Source organism: Tursiops truncatus, chromosome 7 (genome assembly GCF_011762595.2).
Source record: "Tursiops truncatus isolate mTurTru1 chromosome 7, mTurTru1.mat.Y, whole genome shotgun sequence".
Lineage (NCBI taxonomy): Eukaryota > Metazoa > Chordata > Mammalia > Artiodactyla > Delphinidae > Tursiops > Tursiops truncatus.
In genome coordinates, this window is record NC_047040.1 from 87085370 (window position 1) to 87110730 (window position 25361).

A 25361-nucleotide genomic window follows, 5' to 3' on the forward strand; every position below is an offset into this window, starting at 1 on the left:
AGCCAGCTCAGGACTGGTTCCCCTCCTTCCCTCCCTCCCTTTTTTTTTTTTTTTAGTGAAGTGGGAAAGCTCTTAATCTTAGAAAACAGGATATCTTAATGATCGTGCATGATCATGGCTTCTTTAAGATAAGGAACAATGAAAATACAGCCTAGAAAAAGATTTTTTAGAAGCATAGGCATTTTGTTACAGGGCCAGAATTTTGACTAGCCTGATTATCAGATAGCAATATTAAGCAAATAAAGTTTAATATTTGTCAGTGATCAAAACAGCTACTTTCCCAGACCAGTTTCAAAGGTCTATTTGAGAAGGAAAGGAAAGAAGGAGGGGAGAGAGGGTGGGTGGGAGGGAGGAAGGAAGGAAGGAAGGAAGGAAGGAAGGAAGGAAAATGGATCCAGTGAATGACACTGTAGAGCAAAGGTCCTTGATTTGGACTGTGATATTAGCCAGAAATAAACGTTCGTTTTTGTTCAGCCCCTGATACTTTAGGATTGTTTATTATAGTAGTTGGCCTCTTTGAGTAAAACTTCATTTGTACTAAAACAAGGAGCTCTACCCTAATTATTATCTGAGCAAGAATATTTCTAGATAGAACAATGGGAGTAACACGGAGAGTAACCATTGCTCATTCAGTTGTTCTAGCTGATAAAGGAGAATAATTTTGAAAAATGTTAGAACAATCTAGACAGTTTCCCTACCCTACCGTGCTTCCTCCTTCAATCTTCAAGGTCTACAGGTAAGATAAACAAAAATTAAATTTGAATTTTATGTTTCTATTGTTTATACCATGGGAAGTAAACCATTGCCTGGTCCAAGCCTGACTGTGAGAAAGTTAAACTTTCATGATGGTTTTATAACTACACAATTACATTAGTTTACTGCTCTGACTTAGGCTTTCTTTTAAATTCTGAGAACCTTATCTCTTTTTTTTGCAGCTATACAGAGAAACAAGAGAAAGCCACAGGGTCAATGTTTACTTATTCCAAGTCAAGCTGGCTTAACACAAACTTTCTGTTCCTCTCTTCCTTCACTACTAATTGAATCTTTAACAGTGGCCTCCAAATGATAAATAATATTTTATCTTCACAGTAATCTTCACAGAAAGTGGATAACTTAGGAGTGTTCATGATTGCTTTTTTTCCTGTGTTTTAAGTGTTTTCCATGGTGATTATTTTCATCATTGCCTTTGTTCCAGTCTTCTAATAAGGAACACAGAGTTACACAAAATGGCCTCACTGAGAAATAGGATGTCAGGCAGGAAGATATAGGTGCATAATTGAAGTTTTGTAGCTGTTAAGAGATTGAAGGGCTCAGAAGATATTTTACTATTATTGGCATGGTTAAGATGACTTGGATGTTTTGGTTCTTGAACTAAATAAAATAAATGTACAATGTGTCAGTAGTTCCAAACAATGATTCAGTAGTTCCAAACAATGATTCTGCTTTTATTTCTGCTCCACTGAGATGAGTGACTTTACTGTCAGTGAAACTTATGACAAGGTTAGAAGGGAGACTGATTATTTTGGGGTGGGAAGGATGACGTTAGAAAATCGAGATTCACAGTTGGCAAAAAAAAAAAGAAAACCAAGATTCACAGAACACAAAGCTGCATGTCACTAGACATTAAAATTATACCTGGAATCATAACAAATATTAATTGATTGAATATGCCTAGCATTGACTCAGTAACAAATAATATGGGGAAATCCTTCCCTATAGATAAACAAAAGTATAATAAGAATTTCAAAATACTTTGGAAGACACTGAATTTACTTAGTTTTAATTGTGAAAGGCTTGTTTTACAAAGGCTTATTTTAATTGTGAAAGGCTAGTAGCTAAAGTCACGTGCAGCATGAGTTGTAAGATGAAAGAAATCCATGATTCCATTCTTTGTTAGCTTGTCAAATATAATTATGGCTTTAGTTTTCAATTATATTTCTGGAGGAAAAGAAAAATATTTATTGATTTTTAAATTACTACTAGTAAAATGTACAACAGTTATATTTTTATGTTGAGAATATTTTAATGGTGACTTACGTTTGAAAATTTCAGACAACACAAATACATATTTCTTTTTTCTCTTGGCACATTGAAATAATAGTAAAACAAAACAAATAGCACAGACCACAACAATAAAGGATATCAAATGGAGGCCATGAAAAAATAAGAAATGTTAGTAAATTTCTAGAAGACAGAAAACAGTAGAAACAGTGTTGACTGATGACATGAGAAGCCACAGTCTAGTTGACAAGCAAAAAGTGTTGTAACCAGTGAGCTGGCTGAACTGCCTACCAGGTTCCAGAAGGCAGGAGTGAGAAGTCGGGTCAAATGTGAAATCACAGGGGTGATTGCCCATGCCTATCCGGGGCTCTACCATGTAAATGGGGTGACTAAAGATTGCTTCATTGTTTTAAATAAAACAACATTTTATGGATGACTTGGGCAGAAATAATGGACATTAGTGCCCCCATTCCCATTCTTGCACTTAAGTGTTCTCCAACAAAATGATCATGTGCCAAACCCTTACCCAGAAGATAGGAAACAGAAAAAATAAATAAATAAATGGAGCTAAGAAACAGAAAACCAAAATTCTAATTAAAGTCTTCAGAGACATCAACTATATTTCAATAAAAAAAAAACTTCAGTGAGAGAGTAAAAAAATGTATTGCATCCATTAAAAAACATACAGTGAAAAATAAGTAATCACAAAATAAGCAGGGTTTCTTGGAAACTAAAACCAAAATTTAGTAAGATTGAAAGATAAATTTGAAGAAATTTCCCTGAATATAAGAGATAAAAATACATAGAGGTAAAAGTATGAGAGAAAATATATGAGATAAGAAAGGATCGAATGTTGGAAATTTCAGAGAAGGATATCAAGAATAACAATAATATTAATACAGTAAATCTTCTCTGAGTTAAATGCCTTGACATTAGAGAGGACAGAATCATAAACATAATGAAGGAAGAATTTTCAATGCTTAGATATACTGAGGATATCTTAAAATTTTCCTAAAAGACCCTCCAATAGCACACACACACGCACAACACTGTAGGTGAGCCCCGGCATCATTGCTCATATAAGACAATAAATGGAGTTGTGTTTCCATGGCGCTATGTGAACAATGATTTTCAACCCAGAGTGCTTTTCACTATAAGAATTTTGGACTAATGGACTTCTATTTTGTAGTTTTAATCATTTTTAAAAATTGAGATGACAAAGAATACAGAGAGAACCCTTGAACACTTTGCCCGATTTCTTCCCATAGTAGGACTTTGCAAACTATAGTACAATATCCCAAACAGGATATTGACACTGACAGAATCCAAAAATTTTATTTATAGTTCTCCCGTTGTTTTACTTACTTTCATTTGTGTGTGTGTGTGTGTGTGTGTGTGTGTGTACACGTGCATTAACTCCTACACAGTTTTGTCACTTTATTGGTTCATGTATCTACCACTGCAGTTAAGATATTAAAGAATTGCAATACCACAAGGATCCCTCAGGTTTCCCTTTATGACTAAACCCTCTATTGTGTTCACTCCCATGCCCATCTCTAATCCCTAGCAACCATTAATCTCTCCTCCACTTCTAAATGTTGTAATTTTGAAAATGTTATATAAATGGAATCATACAGTATATAAGTTTGGGGGTTTTTTTACTCAGCATAATTCTTTGAAGATTGTTCCAAGTTCCAAGTATGGATAGTTTATTCCTTTTTATTGTTGAGTAGTAGTCTGTTACAGATGTACCACACTTTGCTTAACCAATCTTTTGACTATTGAAAATAAAGCTGCCAAAAACGACTGTGTACAGGTCTTTGTGTGAACATAATTTTTATTTTGATGGGATAAAAGCCCAGAAGTTCGATTTCTGACATGTATGGTAGCTGGTTATTTAGTTTTCTAAAAACTGCCACCAAATTGTTTTCCAGAGTTTCTGTACCATTTTACATTCCTGTCAGCAATGTATGGTCCAGTTTCTCTACGTCCTTATCAGCATTTGTTGTTGTCACTAATTTTTTTTTAAATTTTAGCCATTCTTATAAGAATTTAGTGATATGTCATTGTAGTTTTAATTTACATTTCTTTAATGACTAATGATGCTAAATATCATTTCATATGCATATTTGCCATCTATATATCCTCTTGAGTAAAATATCTGGTCATATATTTAGCCAGTTTTCTAATTGGAATTTTTTTAATGTTCAGTTTTGAGAGTTATTTATATATCCGAGGCACTAGTCCTTTGTCTGGTATATGGTTTTAAAATATTTTCTCCCAGACTGTAGGTAGTCTTTTTATTCTCTTTGTATGAGATTTCACCAAGCAAAGTATTTTAATTTTGATGAGGTTCAATATATCTATATCAATTTTCCCCATTATGGATTATACTTTTTGTGTCAAGTTTAAAAATTATTTTTTAGTCCTAGACGCTGAAGATTTTTTCCTTTGTTCTTTTCTTTCATCACTTGGAAAATAGTGTGACCTTGCCTCTGGCCTCCACAGTTTAAAATGAGAAATTCATTACAATGCAAACTGTCCCTTTAGGTAGGGTGTCATTTATTTTGGCTGCTTTCAATATAATTTTTTCTCTCTCTTTAGTTTTCAGAAGTTTAATTGTGATGTGTCTTAACATGGATTTCTTTGTATGGAATTTGCTCAACTTCTTTGTGGGTTTGTCTTTTACCAAATTTATGAAGTTTTCAATCATTATTTTTTTAAATCCTCTTTTAGTCCCAATTTCTTTCTCCTCTTCTTCTGGGACTTGAATAATACAAATATTGAGTCTTTGCTCATTTTTGTTGTTGTTGTTGTTTTCTGCCTATTTTCTCATTATTTTTCAGATTGCATCAATTATATTGTTCACCAATGCATTCTTCTGTCATCTCTACACTACAGTTGAGCCCATCCAAGACCTTTTTTTTTTCCTGTTATGGTAATTTTCATTTTTATAATTTTAGTTTGGTTCATTTTTATAACTTCTGTTTCTTTGCTGAGATTTTCTATATTTTTAATTTGTTTCAAGAGATTTTGTAATTATTTATCAAAATATTTTTATGACAGCTGCTTTAAAAGTCTTGTCATCTATTTCCAGCATATGATTCATTTTGATATTGGCATCAGTTCATTGCTTTTTTAAAATTTAAGTTGTCTTTTCTTGGTTCTTGCTATGATGGTTTTTTTGTTTTTGTTTTTGTTTTTGTTTTGTATCCTGGACATTTTGTATTATGTTAGGAGAATCTGGGTCCTATTTAACTTTAAAAAAATTTTTAGCAGTCAGATTTAGCACGCAGGTCTTGGCCTACATTTGTAGCTGTAATACCAACGCCAGTTTAATTATCAGGGTCTTTTGGTATTACCTTGACCTGCCTGGTTTAGCTGTTGTTATTGTGGCTCCAACTGTTCCCTGCTGGTGCTGCCTCAGGGTGTATAGGGATTTCCCTAGGCCTGACTGCCAGGTATCTCTCAGTGGGTGAGGGTGTAATGAGATTCCCCTACCAGTGCCTTTCTTCCATGGTGTTTCTGGGTGGGAGAGAAGAGTCTTTTGCTTACAGGGACATAGGTGTTTCTCAGACTGAGCTTCTTGTTGTACCTGAGTCCCTTGCCCCACCTGCTTAAACCAGTGTCTTTTGGCAGGGAGAGACAATTTGTATCCCACTGAGATGAAAAGCCTGCCTGGACCAGGCTGCTTGCTCTGACTTTGTTCCTTGTGTGGGTTCTGCCTGACCTTCTGGTAACTCTGGGCAGGGTAGGAGAGACTTAGTCATGTAGGGACTAAGAGGCTTCCTGGACCAGGCCACCTGCCCTATCTTGTCTCTTCTGCCGGCTCTGCCTGCCTATTTTGGTATCTCTTTGGAGGATGAGTGGAGTGCCAGGCCTGGTGGGGAATGAGAGAGCATCCCCTGGCTTTTTGTTTCTGGCAGTGCTCCCAAAATGATCCCCCTTTCTGGTGGTGTCAGGCTCCCCTGATGTTGTCAGAGGGACTTCTCTTTGGGGAAGAATGACCTGCTTTCTGTTGCTAGGTTAGGATTTGGGAAATGCTGGATCTGGGTAGCCTTCTTCTATCGGGTGAGGGTCACAAAACAAAACACACTGCCACAGTTGTGCTTGTTTCTCCAGTCCTGGTGTCCTAAACCAGCTGACCTTCTTCTTACAACCTTTCATAGTTGTTTGCTGTTTGTCTTGTACCCTTTCTGGGGTATATAGTTGTCTTTAGAGGAGAGATGCAGGGTAAAAGGATTTTATACCATCTTGTCCAGATTGGAAGTCTCTTAATTGACTTTTTAGTATGTATTGAAATTATATAATAATTCAAAAAAATCATTATTTAAAAGAGTAGTTGAACTATTTTGGGGGGGAAGTAATTAAATTCGATCTGTTTTAAAACCTATATATTTTTTTTTTAAGTCCACATGGTTTTCTAGCTTCTTCTAGTGCTTTCTTAGATTAAAATTTTATACTAAAATAACAGTAACAGCTATCGTCTTTACAAAACCCATGCACGGTAAGCAATGTTTTCCTCTTTGAAAGAAGAAAAAACACTGAACCCAGAGAGATTCACTGAATTGCGAGGAGTATGAGGCTAGATAGTGCTGTCGTGGACTGAGACTCAAATTTAGATCCATAAAGCTTAATAAATTGTTTCTTTCCTTATATCCCAATTTCATGATTTTAGACTCAGACTTAAAAGCCCATGTAGACTTATAGGCAAATATTCACCTGGAAAGCCTCAATATGCATGAGTTTGTTTTTTTTTTTTTTTAACTAGATCTGTTCAGTGGGAGTATGAAACTGTAAAATGTGGTTTGAAGTCACATTCAGATTTTTCTACTTCCTGTCAAGAAAATCTTGGATAAGTCACTTAATCTTTCTGATTCTCAGTTTTCTTATGCATAAATTGGATTTAATAATATATACCTCATCATGTCATTGTAGTAATTAGCCAGTAAACATTACAAAAACACCTAGAATGATTCCTGACACATAAGGGGCATTGACTAATAACACTCAATAATGATATATTGCTATTGATTTTATTATTACTATTGATATAATGGTGATAATAATAATGATGAAGAAGAATAGGAGGAAGAGAGGAAAGGTTCTTCAAAAATGCTGAGACATAGAAGGGAAATGTTCTAGCCTAGCAAATCAACTAGAGCTAATTATGTGAGTGTGGATGAGATATAAGGGAAAATTGGAATATATAATGAGAAAAGGTATAGGGGAAAATAAAAATAATGTTCTAGAGTCAAATCACATTTTTATCAACAGTCACTTTCCATGTAAAGGCAGAAATGGAAAATCACATTGGGAATTCAAGGGAAAGGAAAAGTATGAATTGACCACAAATTCTTATTCACAAATTTGTGAATTTGAATTCACAAATTCTTATCAAGAACTAGTTAGAGGCAAAGAATGGATCACTGGCTCAGTTTTACAACTGTGGAAATTTCATGCATATCCTAAGTTAAGTCTCCAAAAGTGAAAGGCACCACTATCTTGGAAGAGCTGAAACAATTTAACAGTATTTCCATTAAATGAAGAACTGAAATTTAAATGCAGTTGGCAAATGTAAATGGGGAAAATAATATCCAAAATCAGTGATTGCTTACAGAGATCTTATGCAAATGCCCATCACTGACACATATTAGGATTTAAATGGAACATTGGAAATCATCTGATCTAATAGAATTATTTTACTGATAAGGGAACTAAGGCTAAAAATGAGCAAGATAAAAAATGTGGCATTTCCCATTGGTGCAAATTGCTGAAGGAAAAGAGAAATAAAGCAAAGTAAAGTACCCGATTTCTGTAATCAAGTTCACTGATAACATGAATTACAGAAGTCCTTTTGTAAAAGTGACAATATTGAGGTACCAATCATGCTGATACAGATATCCTGAAAGTAGACTGTAAATAAACTATGTTCCAATATATAATGAAATTTTCCTTAGGGTATTTCAAGGTGAAAACGAACAAGTTAACAAATGAAAAACACTTTGCAATTGACTTCTTCATAAAGTAAATGATTATTTCTTAATGTGACAAATTCTAAGTGATCTCTTACAAAATTTTAATCTTCGTATTTATTCATTAAACAAACATGCACCTGATATATGCAATACATTTTGGACATGGAACATACATAATGGTATATGGCCCTATTACATAAGAAAGTAGCTTAACAACTACTAAAAGATGCATCATAACTATATAATGTTTACTCATACATTTCCATTCCATTTCCATAAAAGAGAATGAAACAAATGCTAAGCTTGTGCTGGAGACATAGTGATAGAAAAAGGCTTTCCAAAGAAGTTGATTTCCAAGTATGGCATAAAGGATACATATAGATTCGATGGTGGAGATGGAAGGAGAGAAAGGTGCTTCAGACATGAGCAGAAGCACGGGGATATAGAAGTAATTGTTTAAATAACCTAAAAATTGGGCTGGGGTGATGGGAGTTCAAATGTCATGGGAGTAGAGGTCATTGATATCTGAAATAATGCCAAAATTCTAGGTTGGAGCCAGTATTTAAAACAATTTGATGCCATTTTTAAGAGATGGGATTTATTCTAAGGACAAAGAGAATCCACAAATAGTTTGTGAAGAAGAGATGGCAGTCTGATTATTGGTTTTAGGGGACAGCTGACAACTACCCAGTGAATTGATAGGAGAGGGTAGAAATTGAAGACAAGTGTCCATTTGGAAGTCTACAGAACAATTCAGAAATGATCCAGAAATCGTAAGGACCTGAATTCAAATGTTTACTGTGGGAAAAAAATGAATGGGTGACAAATGATACCATCCAGAAAGTAAAAAGATAACCTACAGAATGGGAGTGAATATTTCCAAATTATACATCTGATAAAGGACTTGATAAGCATATATAAAGAACATTTAAAATGCAATAATAAATGATAACCAAGTTAAAATATCAGAAAATTATTTGAGTAAACATTTCTTTGAAGAAGATATATAAATAACCAGTGAACATATTAGCCACTGCAGAAATGCAAATCAAAACCACAATGAGACATGGCTTCATTTCTACTAGGATAGTTATAATCAGCGAGACAGATAATGGCAAATGTTGGTAAAGATGTAAAGACACTAGAATTATACATCGCTAATGGGCATGTAGAATGTTGCAGCCATTTTGGAAAAAAGTTTGGCAGTTCTTCAAACATTAAGCGTAGAGTTACCATAAGACTCGGCAATTCCAATTCTAAGTATATACCCAAGAGAAAGGAAAATGTATTCTCGGTATATACCCAAGAAAAATAAAAACATACGTCCATGTAAACATGTGTACATGAATATTTATAGCAGCTTCATTCATAATAGCCCAAAAGTATAATAATCAAAATGAATGGATAAACAAAATGTGGTCTATCTATACAGGAGAATATTATTTGGAAATAAAAGGAAGTACTAATACGTATGACAACATGATGTAACATCGAAAACATGTTACATGAAAGATGCAAGTCAAAAAAAGAAAGACTACATATTGTATGATTCCATTTATATGAACTATCCAGAAGAGTAAAATCTATAGAAACAAATTAGATTCATGGTTTCCCAAGAGGGGAAGAATTGAGAGGAGAGTGAGGAATGACTACTAATGGATGCTGTTTCTTGGTGGAGTGACAAAGTGTTCTAAAATTGTGATGATGGGTCGTACAACTCTGTAAAAATACTGAAAAACAGTGAATCTTACACTTTAAATGGATGAATTGTGTGATACATGAATTGAGTTATATCTCAATAAAATTGTTTTAAAAGGAGTGGGTGAATTTGAGTTATATTTCAGAGGTAAAACAGGCAGAATTTAGTAATTCAGAAACTTAGAGTGTTGACGAATAAGGCTGTCAATAAAATGCCATACTCTGATCTTCTTTGAGATTGTGGGCATTGCCACTATCTATAATGAAAAAGAAAATCTGATAGAAGAACATGTTTGGGGAGAAAAAATTAAATTTCACTTTAGGCATGTTGAATTGAGGTGTTGATTTCTTAAGTTTTTCTTGGTCATTCATGACATTGACAATATTGTAGAGAACAGGCCAGTTTTCTGTAGAATACTGCTCAATTCTTATTCTTATTCTCAATTGTTATTGTTTTGGAGGAAAATATTTTTTAATGATAAATGCAATTTATTTATTTAATGGATATGGGTAATTAAGGTTATCTATTTCTTCTCATGTGGTTTTGGTAGTTTGTGACTTTCCTGTGGTTTTGATAGTTTTAGTAGTTTGTATATTTCATCTAAGTCATCACATTTATTGACAAAGTTTTTCATATTTCCCTATTGTGTTTTTTTTTTTTTTTTTTTTTTTTTTTTTTGCGGTATGCGGGCCTCTCACTGCTGTGGCCTCTCCCGTTGCGGAGCACAGGCTCCGGACGCGCAGGCTCAGCGGCCATGGCTTACGGGCCCAGCTGCTCCGCGACATGTGGGATCTTCCCGGACCAGGGCACGAACCCGTGTCTCCTGCATCGGCAGGCGGACTCTCAACCACTGCGCTACCAGGGAAGTCCCCTATTGTGTTTTAACGTCTGTATAATCTGTACTGACATTCCCTCTTTTTTCCCTGATATTGATAATATTAATAATCTTTTTTCCTAATCAGTCTAGAGGCTTATCAATTTTATTGATTTTTTTTACAAATAAACAGTTTTTTGCTTCCCGATTTTTTCTATTGATTTCCCATTTTTAATCTCATTGTTTTTTGTCCCTGTCTTTATTGTTTTATTCCTTCCACATGCTTTGGATTTAAAGCTAGATTACTGGCTTGAGATCTTTTTCTTTTCTTTTTTTTTTTTTTTTTTGTATGTTGCCATAGTTTTTCTTTTCTTTTTTTAAATTAAGTTACTTTGGTCTATAGTTAATTTACAATGTTGTGTTACTTTCTGATGTACAGCAAAGTGAATCAGTTATACATATACATATATGCACTCTTTTTTAGATTCTTTTCTTATATAGGTTATTACAGAGTACTGAGTAGAGTTCCCTGTGCTATACAGTAGGTTCTTATTAGTTACCTATTTTATATACAGTAGTGTCAGTCCTAATCTCCCAATTTATCCCTTCCCCCCTTTTCCCCTTGGTAACTGTAAAGTATGTTTTCTACTTCTGTGATTCTATTTCTGTTTTGCAAATAAATTATTTGTACCATGTTTTATAGATTCCACATGTAAGCAATATCGTATGATATTTGTCTTTCTCTGACCTATTTTGGCACATCATTAACCAAAGTCATAAGTAATAGCTATATTACTGTTCACTCTTGGTATTATATGTGGTATGGATTTGGACACATTTATAACAACATGTATCCATCATTATAATATCATACAGAGTCTTTTCACTGCCCTAAAAATCCTTTGTGCTCTGCCTGTTCATCCCCACTGCCACCCCAAAACAACCCCTGGAAACCACTGATCTTTTTACTGTCACAATTATGAATAAAGCTGCTATAAACATCTGTGTATAGGGGAGGGCTTTCCTACTTTCTTGGCCTACCCTCAGTTTTATTTTTAATTTATTTAATTTATTTTTTTTTGTTGTTGACATCTGAGTATTTTGTTTTGCTTGGGGGTTTTTTTTGGCTGCATCGGGTCTTAGATGAGGCATGCGGGCTTCTCTCTAGCTGTGGCACATGGGCTCCAGAGTGTGTGGGCTCTGTAGTTTGCGGCAGGTGTGCTGTCTAGTTGAGGCGCATCGGCTCAGTTGCCCTGCGGCAGGTGGGATCCTAGGTCCCTGACCAGGGATCGAACCCACGTCCCCTGCATTGGAAGGCGGATTCTTAACCACTGGATCACCAGCGAAGTCCCCCAGCCTCAGTTTTAGACAGGACCTTGGGTCCTGACCCTAGGGGGTGGAGATTTGTCTGTCTGCATCCCTTACTTTTTCCTTAAATGGCAGCAAAACTCTGTCTTGTGTCTGTTTTGAGTATTGAGCAAGAGGCAGTTTCTTTCCCATCTCTAAGTAATAAACCTCTAAGATTTCCTAAAGCTGAGGAGAAGAAGCCGTATTTAGACAGGACCTGAGTTTATTTAATTTATCACAACTCACTCCATTTACCTAATATATGCTTAGGCACTCAACACTGGCCATATTCTCTCACTTACTTTACCTGTCCTATCCTGCCTGGACATTTCAGTGTGGAACCCCAAATATAGTTAAATACGTACCACTATAGAATTCCATTAGTTAAGAGCTGCCATATCTAATATATTCCTATTATTAAAGATATATATGTTGAGAGAGGAAGTCTGGCATAATAGTACTACTAATTGTCTAGGATTAAAAAATAAATAAATTCTAAAGTCTAGGTACATCTAAGTCTCTAATAATCATTTGATAAATCACTTAACTTCTTGGAACACACTTTCCTCATTTTCAGTTAAATTGAGTTTAAAAATTAGGTACACTTTTGCAAGTCACTGTATTGATGTAAAGATGGAGAGAATTCAGTATCTACCCCAAAGGAATTTGTACTCCAACCTACATATTATTTGATTAATATCTAAGATCCCTCTATGCTTAAAAATTACATGACTATAGATTCTTATGTTCAAGAAAAAAACTCAAACATATATAAATAAAATCATTTAACCACACTAGGTAATATTTGAAGTTAATAATACAATATTGCTTAATTCAGCCTGATAGAATTCTATTGATTTTAGTTTATACGAGGAATATGATTTATGCTCTTTTTGTCTCTTTTGATTAATAGAATATCTCAGCTTATCCAAAGATTCAGACAACCAAAATGTTCCTGTGTATTCTCTTTCAAATAAATTGAAAGTTTTGTTCCATCGAAGCTTGGTTTAATAAATAAAATAATTCCTAAAACTTAATTTGGGACATATTACCTCCAGACTTTAGATAATAAATATGTTTTAGTATTATTAGATATATTTCACAAAAATTATCTCAATTCCCATTTTAAAAAAAAAAAATAAAATATTTGGCTGTTGAAGCTTTAATTCCCTCAGCTTTTCTTTTCTTTATTTTTTAATTGAAGTATGGTTGAGTTACAGTACATCAATTCCCATTTTAGGTGGAAAAGAGGTAGAGAGTGTTATGGACAGTCACAGCTTACCAACTTTTGCTATAAATTTATGAGATTGTTTTCTTAGTATAGTTTGTCCTAAGATGTTACACTTAAAAGATACAAAAATCACTACTCATATCTTGAAATGTAATGCTTGACATTAGCTGTATGAATTAAATTATGTGTATCAATATAATGGCATCCTATTCCATTAAAGAAAATATTTTAACAACTTTGTATTGACAGTGAAAAGATCTGTATGCTATGGTCTTAATTTATTATAAAACTATTTGTGTGTGTAAATGTGTGTTTAAGAAGAGAGAGTACGTGTATGTGTATGTATCTATGTATCAATGTATCCTAACTGCTTATCTGGGGAATAAGAGGAGTTGTGAGTGTTTTAATTTTCTTATTTTTTGACTGTCTCAGATTTTTCTCCTCCTGACATCTGACATTAATGCTGACACTCACTAAGTGTCCTATAATTCAATTCAGTTCTGACTGAAATACCAGGTGTTAGTGTCAGACTCCACACATTTAGGGGCTCAGTCCCACAACACTGCCCCCACCTCAGATGCCAGTCAAAAGTCCTGACCCACCATACTTCTGATGGACTGGCTATAATTTGGAGATTCCCGTAACTCCCTCCTCAGGTTCAATGATTTGGTAGCATGACTCACAGAACTCACTCAAGAAGTCTTTACTTACATTTACTGGATTATTATAAAGTTACAAATGAACAGCCAAATGAAGAGGTATACTGGGCAGAGTCTTAAAGAGTCCCAATCACAGGAGCTTCTATCACTATGGAGCTGGGGTGTGCCATCCTCCTGACATGTTGGACAAATCGGAAACTCTCCGAACCCCATCTTTAGGGGTATTTATGGAGGTTTCTTACGTAGGTGTAATGCATTAAATCCTTGACCATTGGTGACTAACTCAATTTCCAGCCTCTCTCTTCTTTCTGGTTGTTGGGGGTGGGGTTGAAAGTTTCAAACTTGTAATCAAGGCTTGGTCTTCTTTCTGGTGACCAGCCACCATCCTAAAGCTACCTAGGGGCTAATCAAGAGTGCTTCATTAGAACAAGGGACAGTCCTATCACTCTCATTTCTCGAGAAATTCTAAAGGCTTTAGGAGCTCTATGCCAGGAATAGGGAACAAAGACCAAATATTTCTCTATGATACCACACTCTATATATTGTTTTTTTTTAATTATAGTATGCACAAAATTGTAAGATTTGCTATTTAACAAAGTGTAACCTTTATATAAAATATCTGTACAGTAAATGAAAAGTGTACAAGTATTTGATTCATGCAATGAATATCTGTGAACCAAATTATTTCTTGAGAATGTTTAAAATATATCAAAAGACCTTTAGGGGGAGTTGAACTAGATTTACATGGTCACCTATGTGGTATGATTTGAAGGCCGCAAAACCACTACCTTCTCACTCTCACCATCACCACTGTTCTTGCCACAGAAGTTGAATTACCACATAACATGAATTTTCTTTGTTTTCTTTATGAGACAGCATGCAAAAGAAATACCAGTATTGAAAATAAACCCTCAAAATTATTCATTTTCTAGTTACAAGTTTTTACCCTTTAATATAATCTTCCCAATTCCCCCCACCCTCTCAGCACCTGTTAACACCTTTATATTCTCTGTTGCTACTGTTCAGCTTTTTTAGATTCCACATTAGTGGTATCATGTAGGATTTGTCTTTCTCTGTGTGACTTATCTCACTTAGCATAATGCCCTTCAGGTCCATCACATTGTCCCAATATTTCTTTTGGCTGAGTCTACAACAGCAAGATTCACTGAACTTCTGAATTAGAAGCAACCTGATAGATCATCAAGTACTTTCTGAGGAGTGTTGGATTCCCTCTAGACCATATAGGTTGGCAAACTATTGTCCTGGGCCCAAATCTGACCCATTTCCTGTTTTTATAAATAAAATTTTATTGGAACACAAAATTTTTTGAAAAGGCAAATTATGAAAAGCAGTGAAATTCTTGACTTAAACTTTACAAATGCCAAACAAGGATTCCATTCAGGTGTTTTGCTGTTGTTATATTTTTAAATTTTCTAAAATCCAGATAAAATCTCTTTAAAATTCAGAATTTGCTAACTTTCTTGAAGAAAGTCTCTACTCCAGCTCCTGTAATTAACTTTTATCTGTCTGTGATAAGATCTTGCCAGTGAAAATCAATCTAGCCCATTTCAGGTCTTTTCAGTTATGGCTTTACTCAATCTGGACAACCCAATCAAGAAAATAAAATCTTGGGTCCCAAGCAACAAAATATTTTTCCTTATTAAAAGGCAGAGAAAGGGGTTAAAGATGTGACTATTAATAATTCTTTTTTTTTTTTAATTTCTTTTAAATTGTTATTTTAATACCCAAGTTTGGTTCAGGACAGCACAAGACCAGTGAACTTCAGTGCTCAGTTCAGATTAAAATTTACATTTACCAAGCAAATAATAGCTTAATTTGAGTGTCAGAAAAATGAATGACATAGTTTTGCCCTCAAGGAACTCAACAATCTAGTAAATGATAAAACAGTACAAACATAACTGTAATACGGAGAATTTATATCAGAAGCTGATATTGTACATCAATTTCCTAGTTTATGAGATATATTTATAAGATTATTTGACCTCGTACTAAATAGACCACTTATAGCAGCAGTCCCCAGCCTTTTTGGCACCAGGGACCAGTCTCGTTGAAGACAATTTTTCCATGGACGGGGGCAGGGGGAGGGTGTGGGGAGATGGTTCAGGCGGCAATGCGAGTGATGGGGAGCCATGGGGGGTGGCAGATGAAGCTTCACTCACTTGCCCACCACTCACCTACTGCTTTGTGGCCGGGCTCCTAACAGACTGTGGACCGGTACTGGGGACTGGAATAGAATTATTTTAAAACACTCAGATATCTAGGCTCACTTGGTCACTAGAAATTAGGCTGTTTAGCTTCACATCTCCTGAGCTTTTTTCCCCTTTTTTAAACAGCTTGTCAAAGGATAATCGATACACCGAAAACTGCACATATAAAATGCATACGATTTGATGAATTTGGATATACGTACACACTTGTGAAATCATCACCTCAATCAAGGTAATAAACATCACATCCAAAAGTGTCCTCATGACCTATTGTTTGTATGTGTGTGTGGTAAGAACACTTAATATAATTTCTACACTTTTAACAAAATTTTTAAGTATGCAGTTGAGTGGTGTTAACTATAGGAACTGTGTTATACAACAGATCCCTAGAACTTATTCATCTTACGTAACTGAAATTTTATGCCTATTGAAAAACAAGTCCTCATTTCTCCCTCCCCTCAGTCCCCAGCAACCACCATTCTACTTTCTGTTTCCATGAGTTTGATTATTTTAGATACCTCATATAATTGGAATCATGCAGTATTTGTCATGTTGTGGCTGGCGTATTTTACTTAGCATAACGTCCTTCAGGTTCATCCATGTTGTTGTATGTGGCAGGATTGCCTTCTTTTTTGAGGCTGAATACTACTTCATTGTTTGTATATACCACACTTTATCTATTCATCTGTCAATGGACATTTTGATTGTTTCCATATCTTGGCTATTGTGAATAATTGTGCAATGAACATGGGAGTGCATATATCTCTTTGAGATCTTAGTTTGAATTCTTTTGGATAAATAACCAGATATAGGATTGCTGGATTGTATGGTAGTTCAACTTTTAATTTTTTATCTCCATAGTGGCTGCACAATCTTACATTCTCACCAACAGTGTTCAGGGGTTCTAATTTCTTCACATCCTCACCAACACTTATCTTTTGATTTTTTGTTTTGTTTTGATAATTGCCATCCTAACAGTTGTGAGGTGATATCTCACTGTGGTTTTGATTTGCATTACCCTGGTGATTAGTGATTTGAGTACCTTATCATATACTCTGAGCTTTCTTTGAGAAGTTGGTAAGTTGTTTTAAATGCTTCCAATGATATTCAGAAAAGCACCACCAAAACAGAAAACAAAACAAAACAAAAAATTTAAAAAAAAAAACACTTTGCATATGATTTTCACAAAAAGTGATGCTTTTCAACTGAGCATTAGGAGAATGTTCACCTGAAATCTGGGCCAAAATCACTGAAACAACTGAGAAGAAAATTCCGACTCCAAAATCTGGAACAGGCAGCACAGCTGTGAAGCCAAGTTTATGGGGCTTACTAGGGCAGCAGCTGGGCATGGACTAAAGAAAGACGATAATTCCAGTGCTTTGGAAGAAAGAGTGTGATAAAAAGCACAGCTTAATGTTCTCTTGGTGAAGCAAAAAATCGTATTTTAAAAAAAATCACTAAGTGATAAGCACTTTAAATAACAATGTCATTTTTTAGACACTCTGAAAAGTTCATGTTCTTCATCTCCCCCACACTCATTACTGTCATTCACAGATCAGCGCCAAGTCAACTTTTCAGTTCCTTTCGATTTTTAAGCTGGGCAGTAGAGTTACTTAAATAATGTTTCAATTTGTTGAAAAAATTTGATTTAAAATAGGAAAAATTAATAAGCATAACCTTTAGGAAAGAGGGATTATGGCATTTAGCATTTCTTATGTGTCCTTAACATTAGACCTTAGGCCAAAATGCTGAAATCAGACTCAGAGAGGAGGAAGCAGAAAATCTAAAGATATATTAAAGTTTACCTAGGTTGAATTATCTCTTCAAATGTTTTGTTGCCAGATATTTCAGCCTTAGGCTGATTATCAGAGGGGTCTTGAAAAAAAAAAATGCTAACGTATTACCATGTGATGTTAAAAATAAATCAAGTCATGAATGAATAAATCCAGGGAGTATATGGCTTAAGAGCAGAGTGGTCTGTTAATCCTGTATAGCAGGTGAACCTTCATTCATACCTCCCTTTTCTAAATCCTCTCATACCTCCCTTTTCTAAATCCTGTCTATATTTCTCCAATAATACTCCCTCACCACCTACTCTCCAATTGTCAAGGCACTTATTCTTACTTAAAGAATTAATAATCAACAGAAAAATCTGAATCAGATTCTTTCAAATAATAATAAATTCAAAACAGATTTGTATGTGTGGAAATGGGGGCTTCATCCGCTTTATTGAGGTGTTATGAGCCTGATCATTTTTATGAAAATCTGATACTTGTGTATAATTTTATGAAAATCTGATAATCATATGTTGCATCCTGGCATGACAAAGCTTCTGAATATTAGTCAGTGGAAGAAAACCTGCATCCTAGCCAGGATAACAGAAGAAGAGATTCATCCCAGACTAAATGCATGGAAAGCATACTTGATTAACATATTATGACATATATCTGGTCAATGGTTACATACATGAGATAGAAAATGTGTGCAAGGTATGGGGTTGTGGTATATCAAAAAAGAAAAGAAAAAGAAAAGAAAGCCCAATACTTGGAATGGACAAAAGAGATCACTGGGCATCTTTTCAGTGGAGTGATAAGTTTTACCTAGTGAACCCTTGGAGGAATATCTGATTTCATGGGGGTGTGCACTTTTTATTAATTTTATATAACTAGACTATTTCACAAGTCTCTAGGGCTAGAGGTTAACTTATGGGAAAATAATAGCAATGCAAATCTCCATTGCCTATAATATATATGGGCTCTAATGTAAATGTATTATTTGCTAGGGCTGACATAAAGAATCACAGACTGAGTTATTTAAACAGAAATTTATTTTCTTACAGTTCTGGAATCTAGAATTCTTAAATCAAGGTGTTGCCAGGGTTAGTTTCTTCGAGAGTCCTCCTTGGCTTATGGATGGCCATCTTCTTCGTATGTCTTAACATGGTCTTCCCTCTGTGTCTGCCTGAGTCCTAATCTCCTCTTCTTATAAAGAAACTAGTCATATTAGATTAGGACCTACCCTAATGACCTTATTTTAACTTAAATTACCTCTTTAAAAACCCTGTCGCCAAATACAGTCACATTCTCAGGTACGAGGCATTAGGAATTCACTGTATAAAAGTTTAAGGCGGTGGGGGGCTTCCCTGGTGGCGCAGTGGTTGAGAGTCCGCCTGCTGATGCAGGGGACACGGATTCGTGCCTCGGTCCGGGAAGATCCCACATGCCACGGAGCGGCTGGGCCCGTGAGCCATGGCCGCTGAGCCTGCGCGTCCGGAGCCTGGGCTCTGCAAAGGGACAGGCCACAACAGTGAGAGGCCCGCGTACCGCAAAAAAAAAAAAAAAAAACAGTTTAAGGGTACACAATTTAGCCCTCAACACCATATTATCTAATGAATTGAAGAAAATCTCTGAGAGGGTCTCATTTATATTTGCATGATATCATATGGTTTTTCTTTTTTTGAAAACGTTAATTTATCTGGAGAGAGAGAAAGAATATGCTGCAGCTGGTTAAGTCAGGGTCTATATGTTGACTGCAGAAAAGTAAGCTCTCATTCTAGGTGTAGTCATGAGATTTAAAAAATATTTTGCTCAGTGCCTATGTTTGTGCCTAACATCTATTGTTAATATTAGTTATATTAATAAACAGTGCTCAGGCTTGGATGGAATCTCAGAACAACCAAAGTCTTCAGAAAGATTGTTACTTCAGCTATATGGAAAACAAATCCTCATGCTAAAAAAGAAAACCCACACCCTCAAGTTACAAATCACCTTCAGTTCTTCCTCTTCTTATCTATGAGAGAAGGAAAGCAGTAAGGGAAGGGAATCTGATGTGTGTTTTGAAAACAGACTCTGAAAACAGACTTTGATAACAGCTCTCTGTGGAATTCTATAGTTGTCACTGTATGTTATCTTCCTTTATTAAAGCTTGCTTTATAAGGCCTGCTGGGACCAATATAGGTTGGGCTGGCTGGTGACATTCTCCAGGAAATGAAGCTGATTCTAGAGGGCTAATGGTATAGTGGGGAAAGGAGTGAGAACACTAGGTACAGATATTGAATTTACCAGGTTTAGGTCCTAGGCTGGAAGAGAGAGTGAGCTTCAATCATTTCTAATGACTCACAACTTGACAGAAATCTGTACTCCTTATTATATAGATTATTCCCATGTTGAAAAATGGGATATAGTTCTGCTTATCTTTAAGGTCAGTCATTTGAAATTGTGTACTTAATTATTTATTAAGAGGAAATGTATCAATAAAAGGTAAAATTTGGAAAATTTCCCACACACGTCCAAAATGTTAATGCCAATAGAAGAAACAATATAGGGCTGCCCTGGTGGCGCAGTGGTTAAGAATCCGCCTGCTAATGCAGAGGACATGGATTTGAGCCCTGGTCCGGGAAGATCCCACATGCCGCGGAGCAACCAAACCCGTGCGCCACAACTATTGAGCCTGTGCTCTAGAGCACATGAGCCACAGCTGCTGAGCCCGGGCCTAGAGCCTGAGCTCCACAGCAAGAGAAGCCACCGCAATGAGAAGCCTGTGCACTGCAACGAAGAGTAGCCCCAGCTCGGTGCAACTAGAGAAAGCCTGCACGCAGCAACGAAGACCCAACGCAGCCAAAAATAAATTAATTTATTAAAAAAATATTTAATGAAAAAAAGAAACAATATAAAACACTGTGATAAACCACCATAAGCATTCTTTTACTAGTCAATCCGAAACTGCTACAACTTTCTAAAATGGTTTTCAAGTTCCCAATGACAGCATGCCAAGTTGTTGGCAAGATAATTCACTCCAAAGAATCAAACAGTTTAAAGGCTCCTTAATAAGATACATTCTGCCTATAAATTTGAGCTGGTGAGCTCCTCTAAAAATAATCTCAAGGTGATTTGCAATTTATCAGTCAAGTAGTTTCTGAGAGCAGATTTACTCAGCAGTGGGCCAAATAACACTCTTTCTCTCTCATTTACTTACCCCAGGCCTTAGTTTCTTCATGTGTAAAGCGAGAACAATGGCAAAACCTAACATACAGGGCTGTTATGAAAATTTCAAAGTGGATATATGTATAAGTATAAGTGATTCACTTTGCTGTACATCTGACACTAACACAACATTGTAAGTCAACTATATTCCAATAAAAATTTTCATATATGAAGCTTGTTCATAGGAGTGTTCAATAAATGGCATTCTTTCCTGTATAAATAAATATATGTATTTTATTGTGGACACCCAGTGACGATGTAAGTAGGGGAGTATCATGTTTAAATGTTTATTTTATTAAGATAACTAAGGCATCAGTTTGCATGATCAGGGTTGATATGCATGATAGTAGCCATAGAAATGTGGGAGGAAGACTATAGTCTTATAGGAGCCCAGATAAAAGATTATGAAAGCCTAATGTAGGGCAGTAAATTAATAAAGGTAGAGAAGAAGAAATTATACCTATGAGAGATATTAAGAATCTAAAATTGTCAAACTTGATCACAGAATGGTAGAGCAAGTGAAGGGAACAGAGAAGTCAAAGATACATCTAGATTTCTGGAATATCAAATGGATAATGGTAACAGGGAAATCTAAATACCCTGCAGATTCTTTTTTTTTTTTTTTTTTAACATCTTTATTGGAGTATAATTGCTTTACAATGGTATGTTAGTTTCAGCTTCACAACAAAATGAATCAGTTATATATATACATATATTCCTATATCTCTTCCCGCTTGCGACTCCCTCCCTCCCACCCTCCCTATCCCACCCCTCCAGGCGGTCACAAAGCACCGAGCTGATCTCCCTGTGCTATGCGGCTGCTTCCCACTAGCTATCTACCTTACGTTTGGTAGTGTATATATGTCCATGCCTCTTTATCGCTTTGTCACCGTTTACACTTCCCCCTCCCCATAGCCTCAAGTCCATTCTCTAGTAAGTCTGTGTCTTTATTCCTGTTTCACCCCTAGGTTTTTCATGACATTTTTATTTTAAATTCCATATATATGTGTTAGCATACGGTATTTGTCTCTCTCTTTCTGACTTACTTCACTCTGTATGACAGACTCTAGGTCTATCCACCTCATTACAAATAGCTCAATTTCGTCTCTTTTTATGGCTGAGTAATATTCCATTGTATATATGTGCCACATCTTCTTTATCCATTCATCCGATGATGGACACTTAGGTTGTTTCCATCTCTGGGCTATTGTAAATAGAGCTGCAATGAACATTTTGGTACATGACTCTTTTTGAATTATGGTTTTCTCAGGGTATATGCCCAGCAGTGGGATTGCTGGGTCATATGGTAGTTCTATTTGTAGCTTTTTAAGGAACCTCCATACTGTTCTCCACAGTGGCTGTATCAATTTACATTCCCACCAACAGTGTAAGAGGGTTCCCTTTTCTCCACACCCTCTCCAGCATTTATTGTTTCTAGATTTTTTGATGATAGCCATTCTGACTGGTGTGAGATGATATCTCATTGTAGTTTTGATTTGCATTTCTCTCATGATTAGTGATGTTGAGCATTCTTTCATGTGTTTGTTGGCACTCTGTATATCTTCTTTGGAGAAATGTCTATTTAGGTCTTCTGCCCATTTTTGGATTGGGTTGTTTGTTTTTTTGTTATTAAGCTGCATGAGCTGCTTATAAATTTTGGAGATCAATCCTTTGTCAGTTGCTTCATTTGCAAATATTTTCTCCCATTCTGAGGGTTGTCTTTTGGTCTTCTTTATGGTTTCCTTTGCTGCGCAAAAGCTTTTAAGTTTCATTAGGTCCCATTTGTTTACTCTTGTTTTTATTTCCATTACTCTAGGAGGTGGGTCAGAAAGAATCTTGCTGTGATTTATGTCATAGAGTGTTCTGCCTATGTTTTCCTCTAAGAGTTTGATAGTTTCTGGCCTTACATTTAGGTCTTTAATCCATTTTGAGCTTATTTTTGTGTATGGTGTTAGGGAGTGATCTAACTTCATACTTTTACATGTAGCTGTCCAGTTTTCCCAGCACCACTTATTGAATAGGCTGTCCTTTCTCCACTGTACATTTCTGCCTCCTTTGTCAAAGATAAGGTGACCATATGTGCGTGGGTTTATCTCTGGGCTTTCTATCCTGTTCCATTGATCTATCTTTCTGTTTTTGTGCCAGTACCATACCGTTTTGATAACTGTAGCTTTGTAGTATAGTCTGAAGTCTGGGAGCCTGATTCCTCCAGTTCCTTCTTTCGTTCTCAAGATTGCTTTGGCTATTCGGGGTCTTTTGTGTTTCCATACAAATTGCAAAATTTTTTGTTCTAGTTCTGTGAAAAATGCCAGTGGTAGTTTGATAGGGATTGCATTGAATCTATAGATTGCTTTCGGTAGTAGAGTCATTTTCACAATGTTGATTCTTCCAATCCAAGAACATGGTATATCTCTCCATCTATTTATATCATCTTTAATTTCTTTCATCAGTGTCTTATAATTTTCTGCATACAGATCTTTTGTCTCCTTAGGTAGGTTTATTCCTAGATATTTTATTCTTTTTGTTGCAATGGTAAATGGGAGTGTTTTCTTGATTTCACTTTCAGATTTTTCATCATTAGTATATAGGAATGCCAGAGATTTCTGTGCATTAATTTTGTATCCTGCCACTTTACCAAATTCATTGATTAGCTCTAGTAGTTTTCTGGTAGCATCTTTAGGGTTCTCTATGTATAGGATCATGTCATCTGCAAACAGTGACAGCTTTACTTCTTCTTTTCCGATTTGGATTCCTTTTATTTCCTTTTCTTCTCTGATTGCTGTGGCTAAAACTTCCAAAACTATGTTGAATAAGAGTGGTGAGAGTGGGCAACCTTGTCTTGTTCCTGATCTTAGTGGAAATGCTTTCAGTTTTTCACCATTGAGGATGATGTTTGCTGTGGGCTTGTCATATATGGCCTTTATTATGTTGAGGAAAGTTCCCTCTATGCCTACTTTCTGCAGGGTTTTTATCATAAATGGGTGTTGAATTTTGTCAAAAGCTTTCTCTGCATCTATTGAGATGATCATATGGTTTTTCTCCTTCAGTTTGTTAATATGGTTTATCACATTGATAGATTTGCGTATATTGAAGAATCCTTGCATTCCTGGAATAAACCCCACTTGATCATGGTGTATGATCCTTTTAATGTGCTGTTGGATTCTATTTGCTAGTATTTTGTTGAGGATTTTTGCATCTATGTTCATCAGTGATATTGGCCTGTAGTTTTCTTTCTTTGTGACATCCTTGTCTGGTTTTGGTATCAAGGTGATGGTGGCCTCGTAGAAGGAGTTTGGGAGTGTTCCTCCCTCTGCTATATTTTGGAAGAGTTTGAGAAGGATAGGTGTTAGCTCTTCTCTAAATGTTTGATAGAATTCGCCTGTGAAGCCATCTGGTCCTGGGCTTTTCTTTGTTGGAAGATTTTTAATCACAGTTTCAATTTCAGTGCTTGTGATTGGTCTGTTCATATTTTCTATTTCTTCCTGATTCAGTCTTGGCAGGTTGTGCATTTCTAAGAATTTGTCCATTTCTTCCAGATTGTCCATTTTATTGGCATAGAGTTGCTTGTAGTAATCTCTCATGATCTCTTTTATTTCTGCAGTGTCAGTTGTTACCTCTCCTTTTTCATTTCTAATTCTATTGATTTGAGTCTTCTCCCTTTTTTTCTTAATGAGTCTGGCTAGTGGTTTATCTATTTTGTTTATCTTCTCAAAGAACCAGCTTTTAGTTTTATTGATCTTTGCTATTGTTTCCTTCATTTCTTTTTCATTTATTTCTGATCTGATTTTTATGATTTCTTTCCTTCTGCTAGCTTTGGGGTTTTTTTGTTCTTCTTTCTCTAATTGCTTGAGGTGCAAGGTTAGGTTGTTTATTCGAGATGTTTCCTGCTTCTTAAGGTGGGCTTGTATTGCTATAAACTTCCCCCTTAGAACTGCTTTTGCTGCATCCCACAGGTTTTGGGTCGTTGTGTCTCCATTGTCATTTGTTTCTAGGTATTTTTTGATTTCCTCTTTGATTTCTTCAGTGATCACTTCATTATTAAGTAGTGTATTGTTTAGCCTCCATGTGTTTGTATTTTTTACAGATCTTTTCCTGTAATTGATATCTAGTCTCATGGCGTTGTGGTCAGAAAAGATACTTGATACAATTTCAATTTTCTTAAATTTACCAAGGCTTGATTTGTGACCCAAGATATGATCTATCCTGGAGAATGTTCCATGAGCACTTGAGAAAAATGTGTATTCTGTTGTTTTTGGATGGAATGTCCTATAAATATCAATTAACTCCATCTTGTTTAATGTATCATTTAAAGCTTGTGTTTCCTTATTTATTTTCATTTTGGATGATCTGTCCATTGGTGAAAGTGGGGTGTTAAAGTCCCCTACTATGAATGTGTTACTGTCGATTTCCCCTTTTATGGTT